Source organism: Amblyraja radiata, chromosome 6 (genome assembly GCF_010909765.2).
Source record: "Amblyraja radiata isolate CabotCenter1 chromosome 6, sAmbRad1.1.pri, whole genome shotgun sequence".
NCBI lineage: Eukaryota > Metazoa > Chordata > Chondrichthyes > Rajiformes > Rajidae > Amblyraja > Amblyraja radiata.
In genome coordinates, this window is record NC_045961.1 from 13048175 (window position 1) to 13066601 (window position 18427).

Here is an 18427-nt window from a genome sequence, read left to right on the forward strand (position 1 = left end):
TCCATGCATTTTACACCTTATTGTAAGACTCTGCAGATGTCCCATTCTTCCTAGGGAGCTCTTATCTAGGCCACAGACAAACTGGCACCATTCAGCAGCTTGTCCCAGTCTTGCAAAGGCACATTTAACTTGACCTAAACGGCCTAGCAGCACACAAGCCCTTACTCAATTTTAATGCTGCTCCAATTTAGCCAGGATTAACAAGGGTACTGATTCTGGATGATCAGCCATGATCATATTGAATGGCAGTGCTGCCTCAAAGGGCCGAATGGCCTACTCCTGCACCTATTTTCTATGTTTCTATGACACAGAGACGTTGATATCTTAACCCTCACACAAGATGACGCATCCTCTTTACATCCAATCCGTCAAGTTTTGCACGAACTGCTGTAAATATTGGAGGTCGTGAGCCACATTACATTACCGCTGTGTCGCCAATACCACATGTGAACAGATTCTCACTCTCACTTTGAATATCATAGCTTCTAAAGAGAGCCATTTAAAAAATAAAACACTCTTATTAGTTAAGAGAAAATGCTAGAGAAACGTGTGAGTCAAACTCAAGAAGTACACAATGATCTGTGTTCTGGAGTGTAATAGAACATTTAGAGAGTGATACTGGGTGATTAGATTCTCACATTTCCAACATTCTTGAATGAATTAAGTGAATGGAAAGATAGTAAATGTGGAACCACCGTTCCAGAAAGAACTTAGAAAGAAAGTAAGAATATGTAGGCAAAATATTGGAAACATTGCAATTCCTTATTAATTCAGTGATAAAGGGACACTTGGAAAATCATTTTCTCATTTGACACAATCATGAGTTAGTGAAAGGAATTTTTTTTTTGTCAAATCAATGAAGATTTTCGGGAAATAAACACAAAAAGGTGGAGTCACTCAGCAAAACAGGCAGCATCTCTGGTGAGAAAGAATGGGTGACTCTTCTTCAGACCCGGTCGAGACTCTTCTTCAGACCCGAAACGTCACCCATTCCTGTTCTCCAGTGATGCTGCCTGTTCCGCTGAGTTACTCCAGCTTTTTGTGCCTATCTTTGGTTTAAACAGGCATCTGCAGTTCCTTCCTGCAAGAATTTCTGGAAGGTAACCAACTAGAAAGATAAAGAGGGAATAATTAATGGATTTACAGAACATATTTGATAAATGCTGCACGAAACATGATTGAGCAAGATAATGGGAACATTATATTAGCATGGATAATCAATTGGTTGAAGGAGAGAAAACAAAGAGCAAGAATAATTGCATTGTTTTCAATTTGAAAGCTATAAGATCATAAGACAAAATAGCAAAATTAGGCCCATTGAGTCTACACCACCATTCAGTCATGCCTGATCTATTTTCCTTTCCCAAACCCATTATCCTGCCTGCTTCCCGTCACCTTTGATGCACTCATCAATCAAGAACCAATCAATCTCTCCTTTAAAAATACTCCGATATTTTGCCATCCACCAATGTTTGTGGCAAAAGAATTCCAGAGATTCATCTCAGGCTAAAGAAATTCATCCTCATCTCCATTCTAAAAGTATGTCCTTTTATTTCTGAAGCTGTGCCCTCTGGTTCCAGACAGTCACATTAATGGAAACATCCTTTCCACGTCCACTCTATCTAGGCCTTTCATTATCCATTAGGTTTCAGTAAGATTATTCTCGTGAACCTCCTCTGGACTCTCTTGCATGCCAACACGTCCTTCCTCAGTTATGTGGCCCAAAACCGCTCATAGTATTCCAAATGTGGCCTCACCAGCACTTTATAAAGCCTCAGCATTGGATTTAGTTTTAATTTTAGTTCTTAGTTTTAGAGATACAGCACAGAAACAGGCCCTCCGGCCCACCCGAGTCTGCACCGTCCAGCGATCCCCGCACATTAACACTATCCTACACACGCTAGGGACAATTTACACATACACCAAGCTAATTAACCTACATACCTATACGTTTATGGAGTGTGGGAGGAAACAGAAGATCTCAGAGAAAACCAACGCAGTCACGGGGAGAACGTACAAACTCCGTACAGACAAGCACCCAGAGTTGGGATCGAAACCGGGACTCTGGTGCTGCAGCGCTGTTAGGCAGCAACGCTGCCCATGATCCTTGCTTTTATCATCCAGTTCCCTCAAAATGAATGTTGCAATTACATTTGCCTTGCTTACCACTGACTCATCCTGCAGATTTACTTTTTGGCAATCCTGCACTAGCACTCCCAGGTCCCTTTGCACTTCTGATTTCTGCATCTTCTCCCCAGTTAGAAAGTAGTCTACATCTTTATTCCTTCTACCAAAGTGCAAGACCGAACACTTTGCTACATTGTATTCCATTTGCCACTTCTTTGCCCAACTTGACCAAGTCCTAGTGCAGACCCCCCCCTACTACCTCAGCACTACCTGCCCCACCAGCTATGTTAGTATCATCCGTAAACTTGGCCACAAAGCCATCAATTGTATTATACAGATCAATAACATATTGGGTCCACTACGCTTCACGTTATATGTTAGTCACCGGCAGCCAACTAGAAAAGCCCTCTTTATTGCCACTTTGTCTTCTGCCAATCAGCCAATCTTCTATCCATGCTAGCATGTTTCCTCTAATTCCATGGGGTCCTATCTTGTTTAACAGCCTTGCATGTGGCACCTTATCAAAGGCCTTCTGAAACTTCAAGCAAACAGGCCACATTGATGTAGCTGAAGCGACTGAAAGTAGCAATGAAAAGTAAGATGAGAAAATGAAACTTTTGGAGATCCTACAAGGAAGTGGAAATTCATTTTGGGTAACTAAACAAAATTAACTACAATGGAAGTAATTATCTGGCACAGAATATATCAAGTAGTAATTCTACTGACAATCTCACACCACATCCAAATCCCAGCCTGGGGACCGGTAAAAATATCAATCGGATGTCAGTGGGCAGGAAGGTGACTGCAAAATATATTGTAAAGTCATGTGACATTACTTAATGTAAGGATGATCCGGAAACATTTTTTTTCATGTTCATAAGTGAGAGGAACAAAATTAGGCCATTTGGCCCATCAACTCGACTTTGCCATTCAATCATGGCTGATCTATCTCTACCTCCTAACTCCATTCTCCTGCCTTCGCCCCATAATCCCTGATACCAATACTAGTCAAAAATCTATCTCTCTCTGCCTTAAAATGATCCATTGATTTGGCTTCCAGGACCTTCTGTGGCAATGAATTGCACATATTCACCACCCTCTCACAAAATAAAACCCTCCTCACCTCCTTCCTAATGGAATGTCCTTTTATTCTGAGACTATGACCTCTGGTTCAAGACTCTCCCGCTAGTGGAAACATCCTCTCCCCATATACTCTATCCGGTAAGTTTCACTATTCGGTAAGTTTCAATGAGGGTTCCCCTCATCCTTCTAAACTCCAGTGAGTACAGGCCCTGAGTTATCAAATGCTCATCGTATGTTTGTTAAGCGGTGAGAAATGATCAAATGTCCATGCACAGAAGGATTTTAGTATTCTTACGTATGAAGCAACAATTAGAAACATGTGGGTCTTTATCAGTAACGAGATTGAGATTCTGGTCTAGATCTTAAAGTGTCACATTAGGTTGTGTTGAGACCAAAATTAGAAAACTTTGTATAATTCTGGTCATTCTGCTTTAGAAAATCTGTGCTAACATTAAGGTGGTGCTTTGAAAAACAAGAGTCCATTGCATCTGCTGTTTTACCCTTATCCACTCTTTCTCTGAAGTAAGGAACTGCAGATGCTGGTTTAAACTGAAGATGGACAGAAAAAGCTGGAATAACTCAGCGGGTCAGACAGCATCTCTGGAGAAAAGGAATAGGTGACGTTTCACGTCAAGATCGTCCTTCAGACTGAAAGTCAGGGGAAAGGGAAAAGAGAGATATTGATGGTGATGTAGAGGGATACTGTATATAACAAATGAATGAAAGATATGCAAAAAAGTAACTATGATAAAGGAAACAGGCCATTGTTAGCTGTTTGTTGAGTGAGAACGAGTGCAGACAATGAGACTCAACAAGATGACTTTGACATGTAGGAAGGAATTGTCACCTATTCTTTTTCTCCAGATATGTTGTCTGACCCGTTCAGTTACTCCAGCTTTTTGCGTCTATCTCCACTCTTTCACTGTTTCTAAAAGTCCAATTATATTGTCCTTTTAAATTTTTAGACGTATTTAAAATTGTCCTATTCAGCTGGCAAAATATCGCCACATTTGCCATTTATAAAGCTACAGCTGCAATTGCAGTTACTGTCTCACTTTGATATATTTTAGATAATCAAAATTTAAACTGGAATGGGTGTCAGGAATCACAGATAGTCGCTGGGAATAAAGCAGGAGGGATGATAATCCTTTCTGTACAAACATTATTTTTCTTGATAAGTAAACAAAAGGAGGCAGATATGGAAATTGAATGTTCTTTCTTTGAACATGCTCCAAATTTTATTCAATGTTTGGAGAAAAATTGAAGAAATTGTGGACACGTTTTGCACGCTGCATTCATATTCAAAGTTTCTAAGCCAACTGTTAAGGGCCTGTCCCACTTGGGCGACCTAATACGCGAGTTCTGGCGAGTTTGCCCTCGACTCATACTCGCAGCATGGTCGACACAAAGTCGTAGGAGGTCTTCGTAACTCTCCTTCATGCTCAAGAGTGGTCTGCGCGTACTTGAGGCCTCAGCTAGGTTGCAGCGTTTTTTCAATATGTTAAAAAATGCCCGTGAGTAACAAAAAGTCGCCATGGAAAAAATCGATACTTTTTTTACTCGTACGTTTAGTCGTAGTAGGTCGTAGTAGGTCGTAGTAGGTCGGCATGTTAGTCGTAGGTAATCGAGGGTTGTCGAAGGTAGTCAAAGGTAGTCGTAGATAATCTTCATCATACTCGAAGGGAGGTCGAAGGAGATCGTCTTCACTCTCCACTATTCGGTGTCCAATTTTCCCGAAGTTAGTCATAGCTAGTCGAAGGAGGTCTTCTACATAGTCGAAGGAGGTCATCAACATGTCATTTTTTCAAACTCTTCTAAACTCGCCAATTAGGTCGCCCAAGTGGGACAGCCCCTTTATGGATCTTATGGATTGTTATTTCACAAACCAACCTCCCATCCAATGACGGTAGACAAAAATGCTGGAGAAACTCAGCGGGTGAGGCAGCATCTATGGAGAGAAGGAATAGGCGACGTTTCGGGTCAAGACCCTTTTTCAGACTGATGTCGGGGGGGGTGAAAGAAAGGAAGAGGCGGAGGCAGTAGGCTGTGGGAGAGCTGGAAAGGGGGAAGAGAAGGAGGGAGAAAGCAAGGACTACCTGAAATTGGAGAAGTCAATGTTCATACCGCTGGGGTGTAAACTACCTAAGCGAAAAATATGAGGTGCTGTTCCTCCAATTTGCACTGGCATTTACACCTCACGCTGCCTTGGCAAGGCCAGCAGCATAATCAAGGATGAGTAACACCCTCGCCACCCCTCTCCCATCAGGCAAAAGGTATAGAAGTGTGAAAACGCACACCTCCATATTCAGGGACAGTTTCTTCCCAGATGTTATCAGGCAACTGAATCATCCTACCTCAACCAGAGAGCAGTGCTGAACTACCATCTACCTCATCGGGGATCCTCAAACTATCTTTGATCGGATTTTGCTGGCTTTACCTTGCACTAAACATTATTCTCTATATCTGTACATTGTGAAGGGTTCGATTGTAATCATGTATTGTCTTTCCACTGACTGGCTAGCACAGAGCAAAAGCTTTTCACTGTACCTCGGTACACGTGACAATAAACTAAACTGAACTAAATGCCATTAAAATTGCTGTAGAAGATTCACATTGAAATTCAGTTTTGTAATAGTTGCACTGTAAATGCAAGATGACATAACTATTATCCAAAATTTACTCATGGGATGACCTCTTAGATAATACTAGATATGACACAAAAGGCGAACTGGTTTCTATGAAAAACATGCCAGCATATGGAAATGTTGAACTATGTGCATACAATAGGTAGAAACATATGTTCTTCAATTTTCATTTAAATTAAAAAACACTATTTTGGGTGAACCAGGTGGATTTCATCATTCAACTGTTGGAACAAACCACTTTACTGCTCACAGAGCCTTTGAATAAAATCTTCCAATGTTAAATCCAAATACCTAATATAGTGAATAGCTAATGTGCTGAAGCTAAACATTTTGCTGAATTTAAACATAGAAAGACTTGACCTACCAAGAGCAACCGATTAGGTTTAAAATATTAAACCATTACATAGAAACATAGAAAATAGGTGCAGGAGGAGGCTATTTGACCCTTCGAGACAGCACCGCCATTCATTGTGATCACAGCTGATCAGTCACACCCAGTAACCCATGCCTGCCTTCTCCCCATATCCCTTGATATGGGGAGCGCTATCTATCTAACTCTATTTTAAATTCATCCAGTGAATTGGCCTCTACTGCATTCTGTGGCAGAGAATTCCACAAATTCACAACTCTCTGGGTGAAAACGTTTTTTTCTCATCTCAGTTTTAACTGGCCTCCCATTCTTGATGGATACATTAAGGGCATGACCAGTATATTCATAATTTACTTCTCGTTCAAGTGTTATCGTTGTACCATTGTACAAATTGGACTTGAGTCTATGGAGTGAATGGGCCCATCATAAACGTCACATCTTTTTATTATTATCTAACATATTATTATCTAAATGGTGGCCGACTAGGAAAAGGGGAGATGCAGCGAGACTTGGGTGTCATGGTACACCAGTCATTGAAAGTAGGCATGCAGGTGCAGCAGGCAGTGAAGAAAGCGAATGGTATGTTAGCTTTCATAGCAAAAGGATTTGAGTATAGGAGCAGGGAGGTTCTACTGCAGTTGTACAGGGTCTTGGTGAGACCACACCTGGAGTATTGCGTACAGTTTTGGTCTCCAAATCTGAGGAAGGACATTATTGCCATAGAGGGAGTGCAGAGAAGGTTCACCAGACTGATTCCTGGGATGTCAGGACTGTCTTATGAAGAAAGACTGGATAGACTTGGTTTATACTCTCTAGAATTTAGGAGATTGAGAGGGGATCTTATAGAAACTTACAAAATTCTTAAGGGGTTGGACAGGCTAGATGCAGGAAGATTGCTCCCGATGTTGGGGAAGTCCAGGACAAGGGGTCACAGCTTAAGGATAAGGGGGAAATCCTTTAAAACCGAGATGAGAAGAACTTTTTTCACACAGAGAGTGGTGAATCTCTGGAACTCTCTGCCACAGAGGGTAGTCGAGGCCAGTTCATTGGCTATATTTAAGAGGGAGTTAGATGTGGCCCTTGTGGCTAAGGGGATCAGAGGGTATGGAGAGAAGGCAGGTACGGGATACTGAGTTGGATGATCAGCCATGATCATATTGAATGGCGGTGCAGGCTCGAAGGACCGAATGGCCTACTCCTGCACCTAATTTCTATGTTTCTATGTTTCTATGTTTCTATGTGATCTAATACACAGAATAGATGTGAAAACTTCCATAGATACCACAATAACTTTTTAGGAAGATTATGGTGAACAGACCTTTTTACAGAAGCAATCAAGAAGGCAGAACCACTTATTTTGCTGCTGTGACTTGGGCCTCAAAATTGCTTTCACTGGCAAGTAATGCAAAGACCCAAGGTTAAAGCAAACAAGCCATGTTGATCTTGCTGTAGTTTAGTTTAGTTCAGTTTAGTATAGTTTAGTTTAGTTTAGAGATACAGCGCGGAAACAGGCCCTTCACGCCACCGAGTCTGCACCGTCCAGCAATCCCCGCACATTAACACTACCTTACACACACCAGGGACAATTTACATTTATACCTAAGCCAATTAACCTACAAACCTCTACGTCTTTGGAGTGTGGGAGGAAAGCGGAGCACTCGGAGAAAATCCACGCAGGTCACGGGGAGAACGTACAATCTCCATGCAGACAGTACCCGCTGTCAGGATCGAACCCGGGACTCAGGCGCTGTAAGAGTTGTAAGAGCAACACTACCGCTGAGCCACCGTGCCGTCAACAAGCTGAGCGATGAATGTAATTAAATTAACAAACCATCAACCACTCTCCCCCCCATCCCCCCAAAAAACAATAGGTCTGAGGAAGGGTCCCAACCCAAAACCTTGCTTCTCCATGCTCTCCAGACCAGTTAGGTCACTCCAGCATTTGGTGTCATTTTCTGTGAACCTGCATCTGCAAATCCTTGTGTCATCGGTCACAAGTGTTGTGATTATGTGTAGCTTAATCTACTGCTGTGAAAAAGGGTTGAAGCTAGCTTCTCAAAACACTGTCAGCTTCCCCAATTTTAATCAGCACCTTCCCACTCCCACTCATGAATCTTTGCACATTCGAATTCAGACTTAATAATTAGCTAAGAAGGCGCACATTTTTATTTCTTTTCGGTCTGGTTGCTTGAGATATGTAAGTATGCATTGTGCACATTGTCATTTTTCTCTCCATGCTGAGATTTATTTCTTTTTCATAAATGCTGGTAAGACCATAAAAACCCATTAAAACTGGCATGAAAATTCATTAAATCAATATAAATCATATTCCAATACCGACCTTTCTGTTCTGGGCCTCCTCCACTGACAAAGTGATGCCCAGTGCAAATTGGAGGAACAACACCTCATATTTTGCTTGGACAGTTTACACACCAGCGGTATAAACATTGACTTTTCTAACTCCAAGTAACCCTTGCTTTCCCTCTCTCTTCATCCCTTCCCTTCCCAGTTCTCCGACCAGTCTGACTGTCTCTGACTACATTTTATCTCTGTTTGCTTTGTTGTTACATTCTCCCAGCAATGATCAATTCTACATTTTCTTTGATCTCTTGAACTCCATTCCCTTTGTCCTTTTTTCACACCTTACTCTTCCTTATCTCTGTAGCTCTCTCTCCCCTGACATCAGCCCGAAGAAGGGTCTCAACACGAAACATCACCCATTTCCTCTCTCCAGATTTGCTGCCTGTCCCGCTGAGTTACTCTGGCATTTTGTGTCTATTTCGGTTTAGACCAGCATTTGCAGTTCCTTGCTACTCAAGATTCAAGATTCAAGAGAGTTTATTGTCATGTGTCCCTGATAGGACAATGAAATTCTTGCTTTGCTTCAGCACAACAGATCATAGTAGGCATTGACGACAAAACAGATCAGTGTGTCCATATACCGTTATATAAATATATACACACATGAATAAATAAACTGATAAAGTGCAAATTACAGATATTGGGCTGTTAATGTTCAGAGTATTGTCCGAGCCAAGTTTAAAACCTGATGGCTGTGGGGAAGCAGCTATTCCTGAACCTGGTCGTTGCAGTCTTCAGGCGCCTGTACTTCTACCTGAAGGTAGCAGGGGGATGAGTGTGTGGCCAGGATGGTGTGGGTCCTTGATTACTCATAGAATCTTAGTCATTCAAGATGCAAACAGGCCCTTTGGCCCAACTCGTCCACGCCGACCAAGATGCTCCATCTAAGCTAGTCCTATTTGAGCACATTCGCTCCATATTGGATTGGATTGGATTGGATTCAATTTATTGTCATTGCACCTTTCAGTGCAACAAAATGGTTTAGCCTGCAGTCATGACATAGAATAAATAACAAACACTCAACACAGTTTAAAGTCCCAAAGTCATTGGCTCTTCCCTTCTTGCTCTCCCTCTGCGCTGAGGCGATCCAGGCCGATGTTGTGACCCCGCCGGGTGATGGTGAGCAAGTCCCGCGGCTGAATCCGTGCTCCACAAACGGGCCGGTTCAAAGTCCACGGCCCGGGGCGGTCGAAGCTGCCGAAGCTGCCGCCCTCCAGTCCAGCGGACGCAGCTGTAGTTGCGGGAGCTCCGGAAAAACAGGTCACCACCTGTGACCTGCGAGCTCCCGATGATGTCGTCCACTGGCCCGCGGCCGAGCCTCTCAACCTTTCTAATCCATGAATCTCTCCAAGTGTTTTTAATGCTGTTATGGTACCTGACACAAGGTCTGTCTCTGACACCTCGTTCCATACACCCACCGTCCAAGCGTGTGGAGAGGATGTGGACTTGGTGGGCTGAGGGGCCCGTTTCCACGCTGTATTTCTAAAACTAGTTTTAGTTTTTGTCTGTGAACTTAGCTACTTACTAAGTCGGAATTCGAATGTGCAAAATGTCCTGAGTGGGAGTGGGGAGTTGCTGATGAAACAGTAAGAGTATACACCAAATACAAAATATTGTGACAGAAGAAACTGCAGATACGAGAATCTCCACAAAATACCTTTCCAGAATTAACTTTAACAGATTTTCTTAGACAAATTCGTATTACTTTCTTGAACTTGTATGACAAGCAGTATTGTGATTTGTGCCTCATATATTCAGACCCAACTAGACAAGGTCTTCTTCTTGATGAGTCTACACACAAAATTAGAAGTTGTTCAGCCAGAGCTGAACACTCTTCTCGGCATCTGCATACAACGGTGTCTGTCTTGTCTCTTCTTGTGCTTCTTGTGTGTGGTGGTGGAAAGATTGGTGGAAGCAGGGCCGTGACGTGAACGCTCTTTCCTTGACCTCAACTTGAGAAGGTGTACACTTGCACTGATCCAAAATCCATCATCAAAAATATTTTAAACAAGTCATGAAACTGAAATAAATAAATAACTTTCAATGGTGAAATTTACCATGCTTGCTCTTCTGTAATCACACAATAATATTGCTAGAGACTTCAAAATTCCACGTACTTTACAAGGCCTCCACCTTGAACTTGGTCACACAACTGGCACAAATCCCAGGAATAGGCAGGCGAGGCATAGCAATAACAGAAGCAAAAAGTTAGACACAAAATACTGGCGTAACTCAGTGGGACAGGCAACATCCTTGAGAGAAGGAATGGCTGTCGTTTTGGGTCGAGAACCTTCTTCAGATTGTTCAAAATATTGCTCCGTGTCTCTGCTATTTAAAGAGATTTTATGTACATTCAGGGAAATAGGGTAACTAGAAGAGAGAAAATAAGGCCCCTCAGAAACAAAGTGGTGATGGGTGTGGGGAGGCGCATGAGATGGGCAAGGACCTCATTGAGTATTTCTCCTCCTATTTAACCATGGAGAAATACATGAAGACTAGGTCGTAGAGAGAGAGAGAGACACACAGTGTGGAAATCAGGGTCTTCAGCCCAACTTGCCCACACCGGCCAACAATGTTCCGGTTGCAATAGTCCCACTTGCCTGAATTTGGCCCTTATCCCTCCAAACCTATCCCATTCATGTACCTGTCTAACTGTTTCTTAAATGATGGGATAGTCCCAGCCTCATATACCTCCTCTGGCAGCTTGTTCCATACACCCACCACCCGTTGCCTGAAAAAGTTATCAGTAGGATTCCTGTTAAATCTTTTCCTCTTCACCTTAAACCTATGTCCTCTGGTCCTCGATTCCCCTACGCTGGGCAAAAGACTGTGCATCTACCGGATCTATTCTACTCATGATTTTATACACCTCCATAAGATCTCCCCATATCCTCCTGTGCTCCCTTTGAATAGAGACTCAGCCTACCCAACCTCTCCCTATAGCTCACACCCTCTAGTCCTGGCAACATCCTTGTATATATTTTCTGAACCCTTTCAAGCTTAACAATACCTTTCCTATAACATGCTGCCCAGAACTGAACACATTATTCTAATTGTGGTCTCACCAACGTCTTATACAACTGCAACATGACCTCCCAACTTCTATACTCAATACTCTGACTGATGAAGGCCAAAGTGCCAAAATCCTTTTGGACCACCTTGTCTGCCTGCGACTCGACCTTCAACTAATCATGCACTTGTATTCCCAGATCCCTCTGCTCTACAACATTACCCAGAGGCCTACCATTTACGGTGTAGGTCCTGCCCTTGTTCGACGTCCCAAAATGCAACACCTCACACCTCTCTGTATTAAATTCCATCAACCATTCCTCCGCCCACCTGACCAATCGATCCAGATCCCGCTGCAATCGTTCACAACCATCCGCACTATCTGCAAAACCACTCACTTTTGTAGCATCAGCAAACTTGCTAATCTTGCAATGTATGTTCTCATCCAAATCATTGATGTAGATGACAAACAGTAACGGGCCCAGCACCGAACTATGAGGCACACCACTAGGCACAAGCCTCCAGTCTGAGAAAGAACCTTCCACCATCACCCTCTGCTTCCTTCCATGGAGCCAATTTTCTATCCATTCTGCTATCTCTCCTTGGATCCCATGCGATCTAACCTTCCAGAGCAGACTACCATGTACACCTTACTAAAGTCCATGTACACAACATCTACAGCTCTGCCCTCATCAACCTTTTTGGTAACATCTTCAAAAAATCAATCAGATTTGTGAGACACGACCTCCCACGTACAAAACCATGCTGACTATACCTAATCAGCCCTTGCCCATCCAAATGTTGTACAACCAATCCCTCATACTCTCCAGTAATTTTCCAACTACAAATTTTAAGCTCATCGGCCTGTAGTTCGCAGCATTTTCCCTGCAGCCCTCCTTGAAAAGAGGCTCAACATTTGCCACCTTCCAGTCTTCCAGCACCTTTCCTGTATTTATGGATGACTCGTAAATTTCAACCTGGGCTCCCGCAATTTCCTCTCTAGTTTCCCACAATATCCTCGGATATATTTAATCAGGCCCTGGAGATTTGTCTACCTTTAAACATGACAGTACCTTCAGTAGTTCTTCGCCAGTAATCCTGACTGCTCTCATAACACTTCCAGTCACTGCTCCAATTTCCTCCCTCTACTGTCTTTCTCCTCGGTAAATACAGAGTAGAAATACTCATTTTGGACCTTGCCCATCTCCTGTGGCTCCACACAGAGGTGACCGCTTTGATTCTTGAGAAGTCCCACTCTCTCTCTAGTTAGCCTTTTCTCCCATGTTTTTATAAAATATTTTGGGATTGTCCTTAATGCTGCCCGCCAGAGCTATCACCTGGCCCCTTTTTGCCCTTCTGATTTCCTTATTTAATTTACTCCTTAGTTCTTGAAACTCCTCCAGGGATGCACTTGATCCCAGCTGCCTATAGCTGGCCCAAGCATCCTTCTTGTTTTTGACTAATATCTCAATTTCCCTTGTCAGCCAAGCTTCCTTACATTTGCCTGCTTCGCCCTTGAGCTTTTTTCAGTACACTTTTAAAAACATCCCACTTGGCCGATGTTCCTTCCCCTCTAATAACCTGATCCAGTCAACTTGAGCAAGATCTACTCTCATGCCCTCAACGTTGGCCTTACCCCAGTTGAGCATTTTAACACATGGACCCTCTCCGTCCCTATCCATAACTATCTTAAACCTAATCGAACTGTGGTCACAGGTCTCAAAAGGCTCCTCCACACACACTTCATTAACTTGCCCTTCCCAATTTCCCAATACTAGATCCAGCGTTGCCCTCTCACGTGTGGGGGCCTCTACATACTGCTTAAGAAAACTCTCCTGAACACTTTTGAGGAATTGCACCCCATTTAAACCCTTCACACTATGATTTTCCCAGTCTATATTGGGAATCCCCTACTACAACAAATTTATTTGACCTGCAGCTGTCTGCAATCTCCCGGCACGTTTGTTCTTCTAATTCCCGTTGACTATTCGGGGGTCTGTAGTACACCCCCAACAAGGTGATCATCCCTTTCTTGTTCCTCAGCTCCACCCATATAGCCTCACCAAATGAACCGTCCGTAATGTCACCTCTGATCACTGCCGTGGCATCCTCCTTAACCAACAATCCTCCTTAACCCCCCTCCTCTTTTTCCCTCACCCCTGTTTCTCCTGAAGCTCCTGTACCCTGGAATATTGAGGTGCCAGTCCTGCCCATCCCTTAAACAGGTTTCAGTCATGGCTACAACGTCCCAGTCGCAAGTACTATCCATGCCCTAGCTCATCTGCCTTCGCTGTCAGGCCACTTGCATTAAAATACGTGCTGTTTAAACCAACCCTCCTTCCTCGCTCTCTGCCTTTCACCTGCCTATTCTGTCCACTAACCTTTCCCACACCACCCTCCATAACAACTTCTAGCCTCTCACGTGCCTCTGTCCTGTACGAGACCCCAACCCCCTGACAATCTGGTTAAAAACTCCCGTGTTGCATTAGCAAACATAGATATAGACATAGAAAATAGGTGCAGGAGGAGGCCATTCGGCCCTTTGAGCCAGCACCGCCATTCATTGTGATCATGGCTGATCGTCCCTTATCAAAAACCCATGCCTGCCTTCTCCCCATATCCTTTGACTCCACTAGCCCCTAGAGCTCTATCTAACTCTCTCTTAAATCCATCCAGTGATTTGGCCTCCACTGCCCTCTGTGGCAGGGAATTCCATAAATTCACAACTCTCTGGGTGAAAAAGATTTTTCTCACCTCAGTCTTAAATGGCCTCCCATATAACAATTACAGAACGGAAACAGGCCATCTCGGCCCTCCCCTTTATTCTAAGATTGTGGCCCCTGGTTGTGGACTCGCCCAACATTGGGAACATTTTTCCTGCATCTAGCTTGTCCAGTCCTTTTATAATTTTATATGTTTCTATAAGATATCCCCTCATCCTTCTAAACTCCAGTGAATACAAGCCTAGTCTTTTCAATCTTTCCTCATATGACAGTCCCGCCATCCCAGGGATCAATCTCGTGAACCTACGCTGCACTGCCTCAATCACAAGGATGTCCTTCCTCAAATTAGGAGACCAAAACTGTACACAATACTCCAGATGTGATCTCACCAGAGCCCTATACAACTGCAGAAGAACCTCTTTACTCCTATACTGAATCCTCTTGTTATGAAGGCCAACATTCCATTAGCTTTCTTCACTGCCTGCTGTACCTGCACGCCAACTTTCAGTGACCGGTGTACAAGGACACCCGGGTCTTGCTGTACCTCCCCCTTACCTAACCTAACCCCATTGAGATAATAATCTGTCCCCTTGTTTTTGCCGCCAAAGTGGATAACCTCACATTTATCTATATTATACTGCATCTGCCACGCATCTGCCCACTCACTCAACCTGTCCAGGTCACCCTGTAACCTCCTAACATCCTCTTCATAGTTCACACTGCCACCCAGCTTTGTGTCATCCGCAAACTTGCTTGTGTTGCTCCTAATTCCCTCTTCCAAATCATTAATATATATGGTAAACAGTTGAGGCCCCAACACCGAGCCTTGCGGCACTCCACTCGCCACTGCCTGCCATTCTGAAAACGACCTGTTCACTCCAACTATTTGCTTCCGGTCTGCCAATCAATTTTCTATCCATGTCAAAACCCTACCCCCAATACCATGTGCTCTAATTTGGTACATTAGCCTTCATCAGTCAGGTTACTGCATATATATGCTGCGATGTTATGTTACAATTGTACAAGACATTTGGAATAATGGGTACAGCTTTGGTCACCCAGCAATTGGAAGGACGTTGTTAAGCTGAAAAGTGTACAGAGAAAAATCTATGAGAATGTTGCCACAACGTGCGGGCCTGAGCTACAGGTAGAACTTGGGCAGGCTAGAACTTAATTTCCTGGACTGCAGGAGGCTGAGGCGTGATCTTATAGAGGTGTATATGACTAAGAGAGGAATACATAGGGTGAATGCATTTAGTCTTTTACCCAGAGTTGGGGAATAAATAATCAGAGGGCATAGGTTTAAGTTGAGAGGGGAAAGATTTAATGGGAGTCTGAGGAGTAGCTTTTTCACACAGAGGGTGTTGAAACTAATGGGGTAGTTGGGACGAAGGGCCTGTTCCTGTGCTACATGACCCTGTGACTCGATTCACCCCTTTGGACCCCTAGAAGTGAGTTAACGTGCCACAGACACCACAAGTGCTAATTGAGTACGTGTCGGAGATAGACACAAAAAGTTGGAGTAACCTAGCGGGTCAGACGGCATCTCTGGAGAAAAGGAGGAACAGCATCTGCAGTTCCTTCATACCCATGTTGGAGATAAGCAGCATCCTCAAACTAACCTCAACAAATAGTTGAGAGAAATATGTAGGAAGGAAGTGCAGATACTGGTTTACAGCGAAGTTAGACACAAAATGCTGGAGTAACTCAGCGGGACTGGCTGCATCTCTGGAGCGAAGAAATGAGTGACGATTCGGGTTGAGACCTTTCTTCAGATTTTAGAATGTGTTTTAAATATGACAAATGTTCATAGTTAATCAAAATACAAAAGAAAGGATTAATGAACAAATAAGGACCATCTTCATGTTCTCATTTCCCGCATGGCAATAAAGTATCCCAATGGATGGATTCATACCTCTTAAATTACCAGCTCCAGAATGGGCGGCGAGAGAGAAGAAAATACAAGTGTTCATGTTCATGGGAGATGAGCTCTCGAATCTCTATTAGGTAATTAATAGTGGCTGAATATGGACACTTACAATGACCTTGTGAAGCATCAAAGGGAACTTGCTCTGGTCTGGTTTAAGGGCCTGTCCCACTTACGTGACCTTTTCAGCAAACTGTCTGCGACCTTCATGTTCGGGGGCACTCGCCTGAAAAAACGCAAGCTGGATCGACCGCCAGAGACACACACACACACACACACACACACACACACACGCACGCACACGCACACACACACACACACACACACACACACACACACACACACACACACACACACACACACACACACACACACACACACACACAGGCGGGGGCCAGGGAAAGCGGGGGAGCGCTGTCTGAAATTCACACGGTGCAAAGCCAAGTTGATACCCGCGAAGAACAGGAAGGTTAAAGACGGCTGGCACAGTGTACGGTAAGTCCTTTAAAATAAGGGGGGAGAAGGGGGGAGAGAAGGGGGGGAAGAAGGAGTGGAGACACTTTTAAGAAGCCAGACAACTTTTAATAAGCCAGAGATACACAGCTGTGAAGTTTAGCGGGCATTTAACATTGCCGGTCGGTTTTCCTTGCTTCTGAAAACTCGTACTTACGTTTTTTTCCACAATGAGCCAATTAAAATGCCCGGTCAGCAAAGAAGATTACCTACGGCTACCTCCTCTGCCTACAACGACATGGCGGCCCCACTATCACTGCGCTACGAGTTCAAATGTATCGATTTTCTCCATGCCGACCAATTTTTCTTGCAGAAAATGTTTCAGTTTGTTGAAGAATTTTCCACGATCAAACTGAGGCCGCGAGTAGTAGCCACTATGAGGGAACTGCTCTCGACCATGAAGGAGACTTACCAGTGACCACCTACGACCATGTGTCGACCATGCTGCGCGCTTGTGGCGAGCGCAAACTCTCCTAAACTCGCCAATAAGGTCGGCATAGTGGGACAGGCCCTTTAGAGAATGGCGGTAGGGGGTGGGGGAGAAGGTGAAGTATGGAAACATTGTCAGACAGGTCAACCACAAGGGACAACTGTGACAACTTGACAAACACGTAGATAACGGGAGTGAGAGGAAACAGCAGTGACCAGGGGAAGCATAATCTAAGCAGCATGGATATAAAGGCCAAAGTCTTTAAACTTAAAGAGTCACAAGAAACTGCAGAGATTTGGGCAAACCTGCCACCAACTCTGAAGAAGCATCACCCATTTACTGTTCTCCAGAGATGCTGTCACAAAAGATTTTGTGTCTATCTTCGGTGTAAACCAGCATCTGCAGTTCCTTCCTACAGCAACTTTTCTTGTCTTCATCTGAGATTTCTTTCAATGGCCCCTTAAAATGGGAGCTTCCGTATTTTTTTCTCCCAATATTTACCGGATCCAGGATTGCTTTTCCTTGCTGGATAGTTGTCGGGATTGCTGGAGACCCACCAAGATGAAACAAACATCCAGCACAGCCAAGACTGAATTGATCATCATGTATTTTTGAGGATCCCTTCGGTTTTCAGTGGGAACTTGGATTGCAGGCGCTGGACTGCTTGAAAATTCAATTTCAGAAGAGTAGGATCTTCTGACTTGAACAAAAATTGTATGGCAGAAATGCAAAAGTCTCTTGCAATGAACCTTGAGACTGAGACTAATTTACGACTGGTTCTGATACGATACAACTTTTATATCCTGGAGGGAAGTTGGTCTGCCAACAGTCAAAAGATAGTTACAAGGCATTGAAAGCGTCATGTGCATTGTAATAATAATGACAGTAAAAAGACCAGTTATTACACAGCACATATGTAATATTGCACAAACATGAAATCAAATTATCGAGTAGAAAACTCTGGGATGAAGGATGTGCAGAGTTGGTGGGTGGGGGGTGGTGGGAGTCAGTCTACCCCACGACAGAAGAGGGAGAAGTAGTACATTTTGATAGCCACAGGGAAAAATGATCTCCTGTGGCGTTCCGTGCTGCATCTTGGTGGGACCAGTCTATTGCTGAAGATGCTCCTCAGGTTGACCAGTGTGTCATGGAGGGGGTGAGCTGTATTGTCCAAGATGCTCTGCAGTTTGAGGAGCATCCCCCCCTCCAAGACCACCTCCCATTAATCCAACTCCGCTC